At 38.1% G+C, this 15083-nt stretch overlaps 1 pseudogene; it reads right to left on the bottom strand.

The window, feature by feature from the left end:
* Nucleotides 1–7840: 7840 nt before the first annotated feature.
* Nucleotides 7841–7908, bottom strand: LOC138848338 (U6 spliceosomal RNA; annotated as a pseudogene).
* Between the last annotated feature and the right edge of the window lie 7175 nt (nt 7909–15083).

Raw genomic sequence — 15083 nt, 5'->3', positions numbered from 1 at the left:
CCTATATTCATGGCCAAAGTCCTAGCAGGCAACATGGTTTGGAGAATCATAAGCACAAGGTGTGTAGGAGACTTCATTTCTCATACAGCACAGTTAATAACAAGGTTCCAAGAGGGGAAATTACTTGCATCATAGTCTTTGAGAACTAATGGACATCACAGGTGATCTAAAGAATTTAGAAGGTTTGTGAGCCCCTAGAGTGAAAAAGTCACTGGGAGCACAAGGACAGTGCCTAGAGTTTATTTTGATGGATTTTAGCCCCTTTCATTGGAGGGAGGCCCGAAGAAGCTGGACTGATTAGTAAACCTCAGAAGTGTCTTTTCAAGGTGAAGGCAAACTGAGACTGAGGGGTTTTTGGAAAAACGTTGAACAAAAGACATTTCCCACACGTGGTTAAGACACATCATTTATCTACTGATTTTCATCAGATCTGTTAACATTAGGTATAAGGTACAGTGGACATGGTGGATGGCATATAGCAATATGATTTTAGTAATATATCATGAGGTGCTTTTTTTAAATGGATTTAGCAGGTAAAATTGGGCTACCTAATGGGATGTAGCTGGAATAATCACCTTTTTGTTAAATAAATCTGAGGTAATAAATGTTAGTGTATGAAGACATTGAGTTTTCTTTTATTGGGCCTTCTTGGTTATTTTAATCTGGGATCTGCGAATTCTCATTTTCTTTATTTTATTCCTCATCATGTCGGACCAACTCTGCTGCTTTGGGGATTTTTTTAGTACATCTGACATTTGGAAATTTAGACAATAGTATAGTTAAAATGAGATGTACCAAGTAAAGTATTTATTTTTATTCTGATACATATTTTGGAATTCTTCTAAAATTCCTATTGAGTATCCTTGTTAAATTTAGTTGCATCCCAGGTTAAGACTTATTGGAGGCAGGCTCCATGGCTCAATAAGCTAATCCTCCACCTGCGGTGCAGGCACACCAAGTTCTAGTCCTGCTGGGAGAGCCAGATTCTGTCCCAGTTGCTCCACTTCCAGTCCAGCTCTCTGCTATGGCCCAGGAGTGCAATGGAGGATGGCCAAAGTGCTTGGGCCCCGTACCTGCATGGGAGACCAGGAGGAAGCACTTGGCTCCTGGCTTTGGATCAGCGCCATGTGCCAGCCGCAGCACACTGGCGGCAGCGGTCACTAGGGGGTAAACCAACAGAAAAAGGAAGACCTTTCTCTCTGTCTCTCTCACTGTCCACTCTGCCTGTCAAAATAAAAAATAATTTTTATAAAAAGACTTATTGGAGCCACTTTAGTGATTATACCCATGAAACTTTGTTAATAAATGCAAATAGAACCTGGGAAAATTGATGTATATCTTATGCTGTAGAGACTTAAGATTGAACATCTTTTTTTAATCTTTTTTAATTATATAATTTAAAAACAAATTTTAGATTTTTTTTTTTTACTTTACTAAGTCACAGCTCTGGCCCCATTAATATGACTTAACAATGTTTTTTCCTCTCAGACTTATCTCTATTGTTTCAGTTAACTGCATGCCTTTTCTTTACATTCAGATTCCCTCAGCTGTCAAAGCTTATTCATCTTAATTCTGTTGTTCCTATTTCCCTCCCTTTTATTCTGTCCCTAGGCTAATTGAGATCATGATTCTCCATTCCTTCTGTGTGGTGTCACAGTAGGCTTGAAGTGTTCTTTTTCTCTTCTGATTTCTAAAGAAAGAAATTATGTATTCCCCCAGTTTAGATATTTTAATAATGCACTCTAAAACAAAGGTTAAATGTTCTTAATTTGACAAGAATTTTCGGGGCCAGTGGTGTGGCATAGTGGGTAGAGCCACCACTTGCAGTGCTGGCAGCTCATATGGATCCAGATCTCTGCTATAGCCTGGGAAAGCAGTAGAAGATGGCCCAAGTCCTGGGCCCCTGCACCCATGTGGGAGACCTGGAAGAAGCTCCTTGCTCCTGGCTTTGGATTGGCACAACTCTGGCCATTGCAGCCAACTGGGGAGAGAACCAGTGGATGGAAGACCCCTCTCTCTTCTCTGCCTCTCTCTGTGCAACTCTGACTTTAAAATAAATAAATAAATCTTTAAAAAAAGATTTTTTTCTAATTTTAGATTTGTTCTACTTCATTGCCACTTCAGGGTGTGTGTAAGGAGTGCATATCCAGTTTTTCTATTTTGGAATTTTGGGATTTTGTATTAGCTCTGCTGTGTATTCATTTTTCTTGAGCATTGGTGATATCTTCTCCTTAGTTGTATTAAGAGAGAGAGCAATAGCCCTCATGTCTTTTTAGGTAAGTAAGACATATTAAAAACAGAGCATTCAGTATACATTCATAGTATTTTGACTTGTTCAATTGATTTTCCTGACCTCCCTTGGATATTCTTGGTCTTTGCTGTACAACTTTCTATACTCATTAATTCTTTGATATTCCCAAATCCAGAAAATGAATGACTCAACAGCTGTGTTCCTGTATTTGCTGGGACTCAGGGTAAGAAGCAAAGTGGAGGTGTTCAGGAATCTAAAGTTACATGCTACATAGCAAAGCACATCATTTCCTATACAAAGTGACTGGGAAATCCAGAATCTTTTGCACACATATTGGATCCTGAACTATTACTGGACTATTCAGTAAGATTTTAATGTATTTATTTTCTGTGTGTGTGTTTGTATTTCTAAATAAACTCTGCTGGGCTACTTAACATTAACATGTATTGCAGAATTCTTTCATCAGTTTTTACTTTTAAAAAGTTTCTCTTTCAGTTTTATGGGAGAGGGTAGAAGTTTCCTGCTATGTAACTGAAAGTTCATTCATTCATTAAAGTTAAAAATATTTGTTGCAAATTGGTAGAATACTATTAATTCTCATGTGATTTACATGAAACTAAATACATTCTCTATTTTGTTTTGCTTAAAATTTCTGCATGTGTGGACTTCTTTTTTCCTTCTTGCCCCAAATCCCTTTGTGTATTGGGATGGCAAATGGGTTTTACACTGGAGAAAACATGTTATTTTGGCAAAGAAGTACTTAGCCTTCCTGCTTCAAGTATTCAAATATTGCATTGGAAATCAGTATATTTGTTTACTGTACAAATGTCCTTCATACAATTTTGTAATCTTCTGGGATGGGAGAGGAAGCAGGAAATAGGAGGATTATGGGTGGGAGGGATGTTTTGGGGGAGGGGAAGCCACTGTAATCCAAAAGCTGTACTTTGGAAATTTATATTTATTAAAAAAATTAAACAATTTTGTAATCTTCATCTTCCTTTTTATTTCATCCTTTTTTTAAAAAAATTCATTTATTTTACTTGAAAATCAGAGTTACACAGAGAAGGAGAGAGAGAGAGAGAGAGCAGTCTTCCAACCGCTGGTTCACTCCCCATTTGGCCACAATGGCTGGAGCTCTGCCAATCCAAAGCCAGGAGCCAGCAGCTTCTTTTGGGTCTCCTATGCAGGTGCAGGAGCCCAAGGGCCTGGGCCATCCTCTACTGCTGGATAGTAAGTCTTACTTGCCTAAAAAGATGGATAGTAATTTGAGTAGCCAGGACTTGAACTGGCACCCAATTGGAATGTCAGCACTGCAAGCCACAGCTCTACTTGCTACTCCACAGCATCGGCCCCCTAAATTCTTATGAGTATTGCTACACGATTGGAATTTATAATTGATAATGCTGAACAATTGAAACTGTCTTATTTACAATTGTAGGACTGGATATGGCAGTTCTACTTGAAGTAAAGTATGTAGCCTGCTTATTGTATGATTTTCGGAAAAGCATGTATTTATATATAACAGCAGATCTGTTAATCATTTAAAAGTGAATTGTCATGATTACCCAGATGTAAAGAATGCAATATGTGCTAATGAGTTAGCAGTCACAGACATTTAGAATTAGAGGGATTTTAGAACTTTTTCAATACTGCAGTTTTTATGAAAAACTAATAATTTTTTTTATTTGACAGGTAGAGTTATATACAGTGAGAAATCAGAAAGGTCTTCCTTCCATTGGTTCAGTCCCCAGATGGCTGCCACAGTTGGAGCTGTGCCCATCCAAAGCCAGGAGTCAGGTGCTTTCTCCTGGTCTCCCATCCGGGTGCAGGGCCCAAGCACTTGGGCCATCCTCTACTGCCTTCCCGGGCCATAGCAGAAAGCTGGACTGAAAGAGGAGCAACCAGGACTAGAACACTTTGCCCATAAGGGATACCAGCACCACAGGTGGAGAATTAACCAAGTGAGCCACGGCGCTGGCCCCCGATAAATTTACTCTTAACAAAATATCAAAATATCTTATTTAGTATAAAGTTAGTAGTGAAAAGAGACTACCTTGTTGAACACAGAAATTTGAGATTATATTTCTTGGTATTAATTTGCATCTTAAGGCTTATTGCCTAGTTTATTTCAATATTTCAATCTAATATTCCTAATAATATCTTGTACTTAGTGGTTCACTGTGTGCCAGACAATATTCTTTTGATTTTTTAAAAGATTTATTTATTTATTTATTTGGAAGTCAGAGTTACACAGATAGTGAACAAGAGGAAGAGAGAGAGAGAGAGAGGTCCTCCATCTGCTGGTTCACTCCCCAGATGGCCTAAAAGGTCAGAGATATGCCAATCTGAAACCAGGAGCCAGGACCTCTTCAGGGTCTCCCATGCAGATTCAGGGGCCCAAGGACTTGGGCCAACTTCCTACTGCTCTCCCAGGCTATAGCAGACAGCTGAATGGAAAGTGGAGCAGCCTGGACTTGAACCGGCCTCCATATGGGATGCCCCCACTGCATGCAGTGGCTTTACTAGCTACACCACAGCACTGGCCTCAAGACAATGCTCTAAAATGATGCATTAATTATTCCCAAATATTGAAAAGTGGCATGGTACACATTTGAATGTGTTGTTTTGTACTAGTTGTAGAAAGAGTTTAAAATATATTTAGATTTAAAAATGTAAGCTTTGATCTAAAGGTTTACTTTCCCTTAAGGTGCCTGTTTGGAAACTGAGAGATCATTGAAGTCTCAAGATAGAGTACAACTGATCTTATCCAAGCCTCCTTTATCACATGAGGATGCTAAATGCCAAGCCCAGAGAAGTAAAGTGAATTGTTCAAGGTCACATAGGTAAGTTGTGGCAGGGATAATTCTGTATTAGCATTAGGTATCCTGATACATAGGCCACTGTTCTGTCAATTTTGTACTCCTTCTGGAGTTAAAGATTCTAAGTTGTGGAAAATTGAATTTGGAAATTTAGTGGTTGCTATGTTGTTATGGTGAGAAATTTCTGTGTATAGCTATGAGTTGCTTAAATTTTATTCAATATATTTTTCTAGTATGTTTGCTATTTATTTGAAATGTATAACAAGTAGCTTCATCTATTTGCCAAAAGAATTTTTAAAGATTTATTTATATTATTTGAAAGTCAGAATTACACAGAGAGAGAAGGACAGGCAGAGAGAGTGGTCTTCCATTCACTGGTTCACTCCACAGTTGGCCTCCATGGCTGGAGCTGTGCTGACTGGAAGGCAGGAGCCAGGAGCCTCTTCCTGGTCTCCTATGCAGGTGCAGGGGCCCAAGGACTTGTACCATTTTATAGTGTTTCCCAGGCCATAGCAGAGAGCTGGATAGGAAGTGGAGCAGCCAGGTCTTGAACTGATGCCCCTATGGAATACCAGCACTGCAGGTGGCAGCCTCACCCACTATGCCACAGTGCCAGCCCTTGCCAAAAGAATTTATAGAAGCTATTCCATATATACACTTAACAATTATTTAGTTACTTGACATGAACTATCCCTGCATATTTGAAAATTTTGAATGGTATCACTTGGGTTTTAAGAATGTTATATTTTAGGTCTCTTAATATTTTTAGTGATGATGTTTTAAAGGCCCTTTCTGTTTTATGAAAAATGATAAGGATTTTGTTTTACAATGGCCATAGTATTACTACTTAAAGCAATAGATTAAATAAAACTTTTAAACAAAGTCATTTAATACTGAATTCTAACACACTGGTATATTTTAAAGTGAGAAGCCGGACTTCTTTCAGATATTCTAAAGAAGAATGATAATCAAAATTGAAGACATCTACAGTTTTTAATCACTTGTTTTAAATATTGGTCATAATGGTCCAATTTTGAGTTTAATTTTAATTAGCTTTTAAATGATTCAATATGTTTTATAGAAAAAATTCGGAGAACATAATTATATACTCAACCTCCCTCCCTTCTTTTTCCTTCTTTGTCATTTTTTTTAGCTTATGAAATGACATTTTCAGTTTACATTACATTAAAAAGGGTTCTTGAATCAAGGGACAAGTTTAACAGGCAAAAAGCAAAAAGATCGTAATTTAGAGGGAATATAGACAATGGCTCTAAACAATATTTGAATATCACATCTAAACAATATTTGAATAAATTGATAAATATTTTAATTTCTCCTACTAAAATGCTCAAAGTCTTTAATTATTTATCAAATATTAGTGCAAAATTATGGATTTAAATGATCCCAAAAAGTGATGAATTTTTGTGTAATAAAGTCCAATTTTTGTCAAGGCTTTTTGACAGTCTCACAGAAAACTTATGTTTGTGAATGGGAAGAATAATACCAAAATATCCATACTACCAAAAGCAATTTGCAAATTCAATGCAATCCCAATCAACATACCAACGATGTTCTCAGAGCTAGAAAAAATGATGCTAAAATTCACATAGAAACATGAGAGATGCTTAACATCTAAAGCAATATTATAAAGCAAAAAAAAGCTGGAGACATCACACCATATTTTAAGACATATTACAGGGGTCAGCACTATGACAAAGCAGGTAAAGTCACCGTCTGCAGTGCCGGCATCTCATATGGGTGCCAGTATGTTTCCCAGCTGCTCCACTTCTTATACCCCTCTCTGGTATAGCCTGAGAAAAAAGTAGAAAATGGCCAAAGTCTTTGGGCCCCTGCACCTGCATAGAGACCTGGAAGAAGCTCCTGACACTTGGATTCAGATCAACAGAGCTCCGGCCATTGTGACCATTTGGGGAGTAAACCAGTGGATGGAAGACCTCTCTCTCTCTCTGCCTCTACCTCTCTGTAACTCTGCCTTTCAAATAAATATACTGCAAAAAAAAAAGAAGAAGTGTTAGCACTGATATAATAACAGACACATAGTTCAATGGAAAAGACTTGGTAGCATAGAAATAAACCCAAATTTCTACCAGCAACTCATATTTAACAAAGGAACTAAAATGAACTGGAGAAAGAAGAATCTCTTTCACAAGTGGTGCAGAGGAACTTGATTATCCATATGTAGAAGCCTGAAAAGAGACTCCAACATCTCTTACACTATGTGAAAGTGAACTCACAGTGAATTAAAATGTAATCATAAGACCCAAACCCAAGTAAACATAGGGAAACTCTAAATATTGTCAACACACAATAGCTTTTGGGTAAGATTCCAATAGCAATAGTCACAAAAATAAAAACAGAGACATTTGAGTATATCCAACTAAGATACTTCTTCACAACAAAGTAAACATCAGAGTGTAGATACAATGAACAGATGGCAGGAAAAATTAAAACTCTGAATGTTTACAGATTTCCAGAACATTTACATGAATTGGAAAAACTCCAAAAAATACAGTGAAGAAACAGGCAAGGATCTGAATAGACATTTCTCAGAAGAAATGTACATGGTCAAAACATGTGAATATGCCCGATGTCACTAGCCATTATGTAAATATAAATCAGAACACCATATCAGTCTCCAACACCTGTGGGAGAATACAACACTCAGGTGTTTGTGTGTGCAGCAAGTGGGTTTAGAGGACCCTGTTCACCTCTGGAGAGCAGAGCCTACAGGGAGGTAAAGAAACCTTACTGCGCAGGGGCATGCTAATCTTCTCTGTATCATTCCAATTTTAGTATATGTGCTGCCGAAGCGAGCACATGTGCTGCCGAAGCGAGAAAGAGATGAAAAGAATTTATCTCAGCTAGCCACTAATATTCAAGAAACAAGGTCTTCAGGAAAGCCAACTCAACTGACATTTTCATGTCATTGTTAAATAAAGGAAAAATTATCTAGGTTCAGCAATACGTAGTTTATAAGAGAAAGACTACAGAGTAATTTCCTTGGCATAGAAATAACTTTTTTTTTTTTTTTTTTTTTTTTTTTTTTTTTTTTTTTTTTTTTTTTTTATCCATGAGGGCTTGCTATCACCACCACACACCCACATCCCATATACAAATGCCTGGCTTGAGTGGTAGCTTCTCTGCTTTGAGGCAAGTTTCTGCTAGTGTGCACCCTGGGAGGAGACGGAGGATGGCAGAAGTGCTTGGGTCCCTGCACCCAAATGGGACATCCAGAATGAATTCCCAGTTCCTGGTTTTGGCTTGGTCAAGCTTTGGCTATTGCAAGTGTCTGGGGAGTGAAGCAGTGGTTCCCTCTTCCTGTCACTCTGCCTTTCAAATCAATAACTGTTGTTGGTAATGACTAATAATGATATTCACTGATTGTCAAATTTTGAATCTATTAATTATAGACAATTTCTCTTTGTATTTTTAAACTTTCATAATGTTCTGTAGCCAATTTCATCACTAGAAATAAAAACTTTTCCTCAAAAAAAAAAAAAAAGAAACCTTACTGCTTTCCTAATGTGCTTATTAAGTTCTTGACCAGCGCCTGTTAGTCTTGCCACAAACTTTCTAGTCTTACTACTTTCCTTCTTCTTCTTCTTCTTCTCTGTGACTTGTAAAATAGTATACATTCTATATACTGTGGATACTTTTGATTTATTTTATTCCTTCGGTCTCCTATGAAGTTCCTCCACAAAAGCACAGCCCTCAAAATATTCATTCATTTATGCAGTCTGCAGATTTCATGAGCTACTAAATTCCAAGTAGTATGTTAAAGGCAAGATCTGGGCCTAAGAGAAAAGTGGTCTAAATTCTGTGCCTAGAAGAGGATTTGGGACATAGTAGAACTTCAGTGAAGTGCTATGTGAATGACATGCACTCATTAAATGAGTAATCTAAAGCATACACTTCATTTAAGCAACACAGCAGCCCTACTCACCTCAGGTAGAGCAATTGAGAGGAATAATGTGAACAAAAATAAGACATCAATAAGTTGAATAATAACAGAGAAAAAACAAAATGAGATAGATGCCAACATTACTGAGCTATTTTTGAGGAATTAAATTGATAGAGGGGCTGGCATTGTGGCCAAGTGGGGAAAGCTGCAATCTGTGAGGCCAGCATAACATCTGAGTTCCACTTTGAGTTTAGGAATCTCCACTTCCAATTTAGCTCACTGCTAAACACCTGGGAAACCAGCAGAAGATGGACGAAGGACTCAGGTCCTTGCCACTCATGTGGGAGACTTGGATGAAGCTCCTGACTCCAGCATGCCCCAGGCTCAACTGTTGAAACTCTCTGGGGTGTGAGCCAGCAGATGAAAGCTATCTATGTCTTTCCCTCTCTCTCTAAATCCACCTTTCAAATAATAAAGATTTAATAAACAAATTAACTGATTTCAAAATACACAAAAACATGAACAATACTATATCATTTTTATGCCAAACTGATAAAAAATAACAAATGCTAGAGAGCACATGGGAAAAGAAAACCACCATATATGGTAGGTGAAAACACAAGTTAGTACAGATGTTATGCAGAACAGTATGGTCATTCCTTAAAAAGGATAAAAATTGGGGCTGGCGCTGTTGTGCAGTGAGTTAAAGCCCTGGCCTGAAGGGCCAGCATCCCATTTGGGTGCCAGTTCTAGTTCCAGCTGCTCTTCTTCCAATACAGCTCTCTGCTATCTCCTGGGATAGCAGTAGAAGATGGCCCAAGTCCTTGGGCCCATGCACCCATGAGGGAGACCCAGAGGAAGCTCCTGTCTCCAGGTTTCAGAATGGCATAACTCTGGCCTTTGTAGTCATCTGTAGAGCGAACCAGCTAATGGAGGACCTCTCTGTGTCTCTACCTCTATTGTAACTCTTTCAAATAAATAACAAAAATTAAACTAAGATAAAAATTGACCTACCATGTGAGAGTTATCTTGCTCTTGGCTATATAGAATAAGGAAATTTTATTAGAAGGAAAGGAGGAGAGCATATCAAAGATACAGCAATTTTCCCATAACACAGCCACTATAACACAGTTCACTGCAGCCAGGATGTGAAACCAATCTAGCTGTCCATCAGTGAAAAACAATGGACAGGGCAACCTCTTTTAGATACAAAAAAAGAACAAAATATTATTAAATTAATTGAAATAAGCCAGAAGCAGGAACACAAATGTCACCTGGTCCTTGTCACATGTGGAAGTGAAAGAAAATAATGGATCTGAACACAGAACTGTGATTACTAGAGGCTGAGAAGGGAAGCAGCTAGGGATAGAGGGGGATTGGATAATAGGTATCAAAAATCAAAGAGGCAGAAAGAACTTCTGGTGTTCCATAATATAATGAGATGACTACATTCAACCATATTAGGTTCTGTGTAAAGAACTGAAGGAGAGGAGCTGGTAGTCTCAAATCATGGAGAAGAATTAGAAACTGTAGTTGCTTGGGGGCCAGCATTGTGGCACAGTGGGCTAACACCCTGGCCTGAAGCACCAGCATCCCCTGTGGGTACCAGTTCTAGTCCTGGCTGCTCCTCTTCTGATCCAACTCTCTGCTATGGCCTGGGAAAGCAGTAGAAGATGGCCCAAGTCCTTGGGTCCCTGCACCCAAGTGGGAGATCTGGAAGAAGCTCCTGGTTCCTGGAATCAGATTGGCAGAGCTCCGGCCATTGTGGCCATCTGGGGAGTGAACCGGCAGAGGAAGACCTCTCTCTCTCTCTGCTGCTACTTCTCTCTGTAACTCTGTCTTTCAAATAAATAACTCTTTAAAAACTTAATAAAACTGTAGTTGCTTAGCTTGATCACTTTTTACTGCATAAATGTGTGCAAATATTGCACTACACCCTGTAATAATGCATGACTAGGACACATTAATCACAAATTATTTCAATGAAATTTTAAAAATTAGAAGCATTTCTTTATATTAACAATGAACTATTTGAAAATGAAATTAGAGAAACATTTCCATGCATAGCAGCATAAGAACCAGGAACCAATGTCTTCAATGTTATCAGTGATGAATCAGATTCACAGCCCCCAGCACTCAGTTTTTGCCATATACTTTACCATGGCAATTGTGGGCATATAGTAGTAAATCAATGGACAGGAATCCTTTGTCTCTAAATCTGCTAAATAAATAAACAAGGAATTCATCAAAGAAAAAGAGATATCAATTTGGATGCCAGGCACAAAAACACATGCACTTGAGCTATCCTCCAGTTTGTGATGCCAACAAATCTTTCAGACATGTTACATTTTCAGAGACTTTTCTGTAATCTTGCTAAGCTTTCTGGAAATCTGCCTTATAGCAAAGGGTTTCCCAATTCCATTACACTCATGATATTTCTTTTGTGTGATATATTAGTTTACCATCTAGAGATAATTTATGGTACAAAACTTTTCTATGCATGCATGTTTTCTCATTTGTGAGTCTATTCATGGGAATTGAAGACTGATTTATAACAGAAATACATTTTCCAAATTCATTGCATAGACTTTTGTTCCTTATGAATTCTCTGAAGTCTGTTGATGTCTAATTTCTGGCTAAAGGTTTTATTGTATTTACAGCATGCAAAGACTATCACCTTTTGTGAATTCTGTGTCTATACAAGCCTGAAATAAAGAAAATGTTTTTGCACAATCAGTATACGCCTAAGAAACCACCTGTGTCAATTCTCTGATGTACCATTGACTTCTGACTCTAATAATATTTATAAGCTTTCTCCTTTACATGAGTCTCTGTTGGATAGGATGTGATTTCCAGCAAAAGGTTTTGTCACAATACTTACATGAATTTTGGAGAAAAGCTCTTCCACATTCATTATATTGTTAAGGTCTCTCCCTTGTTCAAATTCCATGATGGATTATGAGGCATTACCTATGTGAAATGACTTTCTCACATTTATTTCATTCATTAGATATATATGTTGTGCATTCTGATATAAGGAGAGATTTGGGCAGAGCTTTCCAACACTCATTACACCCATAAGGTTTCTCTCCCATGTGAATTCCCTGTTGTCTTATGAGGTATGGCTTCTAATTAAAGGGATTTTACTTTCAAAGGAGTTTTTCCCTATATGAATTTGATGATGTACAATGAGGGCTGAATTATGGTAAAAGGCTCTGAGTCATTACATTCATAAAATTGCTCCCCATGAGAATTCTTTTATGTTTGATGAGGTCTGATTTGCACCACAAAGGCTATTCACATGTATTATATTCATGCATTTCTCCCCTTGGTGAATTCTCTAATATTTCATGAGATATAACTTGCACAAAAAGGTCAAGTAGAAAATTCCCTGTGTGGATACTCTGATATCTTATGAGTTATGAAGTACAGCAAAGAGGCTTTCCACCATCCTTCCATCCATAAAACCTACCTAAATTGAGCAGCAAAGATATAGAAAACCTAAACACACACATAACCAGATGGAAATGATACCAGTAATAAAGACCATCACTACCAAGAAAACCCCAAAACTGGAAGGCTTCACTGCTGAATTCTAACAGACATTTAAAGCACTAACTGCAATTCTTCTCAAGTTATTCAAAACAATTGAGAGAGAGGCGATTCTCCCAAATTCTTTCTATGAAGCCAACATCACCTTCATTCCTAAACTTGAAAAAAGTGCAACAAAGAAAGTAATTATAGACCAATTTCCCTGATGAACATACATGCAAAGATCTGCAACAGAATTCTGGCCAATTGAATCCAACAATGCATCAGAAAGATCATCCACCCAGACCAAGTGGGATTTATCCTTGGTATGCAAGGATGGGACCAAAGGCTTTTCCACAGTCATTTCATTTATAAGCTTTCTCCATGGTGTGAAGGCTCTGATACTTTCTGAGGTTTGACTTCTCAGCAAAGGTTTTTCCACAGTCATTGCAATCATAAGGTTTCCCCCAGTACAAATTGTCTGATGCTTTGTGAGCTTTGATTTCTCAGCAAAGGCTTTTCCACAATGATTGCATTCATAAGGTTTCTCCCCTCTGTGAATTCTCTGATGATTTATGAGGTTTGCCTTCTGGCCAAAGGATTTTCCATAGTAATTGCATTCATAAGGTTTCTCACCTGTGTGAATTCTCTGATGATTTATGAGGTTTGCCTTCTGGCCAAAGGATTTTCCACAGTCATTACATTCAAAAGGTTTCTCACCTGTGTGAATTCTCTGATGATTTATGAGGTGTTTCTTCTGGCCAAAGAACTTCCCACAGTCATTAGATTTGTAAGATTTCAACCCTGTGTGAATTCTCTGATGTCTAATGAGATCTGACTTCTGGTGAGTGGTTTCCACACAATCATTACACACATGAGGGTTTTCCACAATATGAGTGCTGTGATGGAGGGTATTTAATACTGAATGAATTCCCACAAGGTTTACATGCATAGGATTTCTTCCCTATATTTGGTCTATGATTCAGTCTAACATGTGATTGGTAAATGACAGGTTCCACAGTCCCAATATACTTATAAATGTTCTCTCTTTTCAGGTGAATACAATCAGAATTCCACAGTCAGTCAGCTGGGAGGGGTGGATGAATCCGGAAACAGCTGGTTTCCTTGTACTAAAACAAGCGCCATATCACGAAGGACTCTTGCATTTCTTTTTCTTTTTTGCATTTTTCACATTTTCTTATTTATCATGGTTTGTAATAAATTTTCTGATGTGGGTTGTGGTTTTGAGGCTGGCTTAAGGAGTTCAGGGAACCAGAGGAATGGTCTTTTTCAATTAGGGCACAGCTGTTGTTTCTCTCCAATTCTGGCTTTCTGTAATTGCTTTGGGTGCCTCAGGCAATTTTTCATTTTGAGCGACTTTTTCCTAAATGCTTTGTTGGTCTGAGTTGGTTTTGCCTTTTTCCTTTTCAAATTGTGTATTCTGATGCAATACAAACAAGGGTTTAGAACGAGGATCCATCAGGAAATTGAAAAACAGAACATATTGGGTTTTCATGATTAGAAATCATAGGCAACATGACCAAGATGAGTTTTTGGGTTTTGGAAAATGACATAGAACCCTTCCTCTGAGGGGCAGATATTAATTTCCTCCAAATCGAGAGTAAGTGCGATTTTCAGGTGAATTCAATCAGAATTCCACAGCCAGTCAGCTAGGAGGGGTGGATGAATCCGGGAACAGCTGGTTTCCTTGCAACTAAATCAAGCCCAATATCACAAAGGACTCTTGCATTTCTTTGGCTTCTTTCTCTTTTTTCTTTTTATCATGGTTTGTAATGAATTTTCTGATGTGAGCTTTGGTTTTGAGGCTGCAATATAGAGTTCAGTGCACAGGAGGAATGGTCTTTTTCAAACAGGGCATAGCTGTAGGCCTGCTTCAATTCTGGCTTGCTGTCATTGTTTTGGGTGCCTCAGCCGATTTGTGGTTTCTTGTGTGGCAATTTCCTAAATGTTTTCTGGGTCTGAGTTGGCTTTGCCTTCTTCATTCCCAAATTCTGTATTCTGACGCAACACAAACAAGAGTTTCGACAGAGTAGCCATTATGAAATAAAAAACATTACAAATGGGCATTTGAAGAATATAAATCTACAGGTAACACGACCAAGGTGAGTTTTTGTGTTTTGGAAAATCAAATGGAACACTTTGGCTGAGGTGACAGATATTAATTGCCTCCAAACTGAGTTTCACTGTGATTTTCAGGTTAATTCAGTCAGAATTCCACAGGCATCAGCTGGAGGTGTGGATGAATCCGGGAACATTCGGTTTTCTTGAGACTAAATCAAGTCCAATATCATCATGGATTCTTGCATTTTTTTGGCTTTTTTCTCATTTTTCTTATTTATCATGGTTTGTAATGAATTTTCTGATGTGAGCTTTGGTTTTGAGGCTGGCATATTGAGTTCAGGGCACAAGAGGAAGGTTCTTTTTCAATCAGGGCACAGCTGTTGGCTTGCTCCAATTCTGGCTTGCTGTCATTGTTTTGGGTGCCTCAGCCGATTTGTGGTTTCTTGAGTGGCAATTTCCTAAATGTTTTCTGGGTCTG

This window comes from Oryctolagus cuniculus, unplaced genomic scaffold (assembly GCF_964237555.1).
Source record: "Oryctolagus cuniculus unplaced genomic scaffold, mOryCun1.1 SCAFFOLD_45, whole genome shotgun sequence".
In the NCBI taxonomy this organism is placed as follows: Eukaryota; Metazoa; Chordata; class Mammalia; order Lagomorpha; family Leporidae; genus Oryctolagus; species Oryctolagus cuniculus.
The sequence above is the reverse complement of the archived record's forward strand: the minus strand, read 5'-3'. Positions and strand labels throughout refer to the sequence as shown.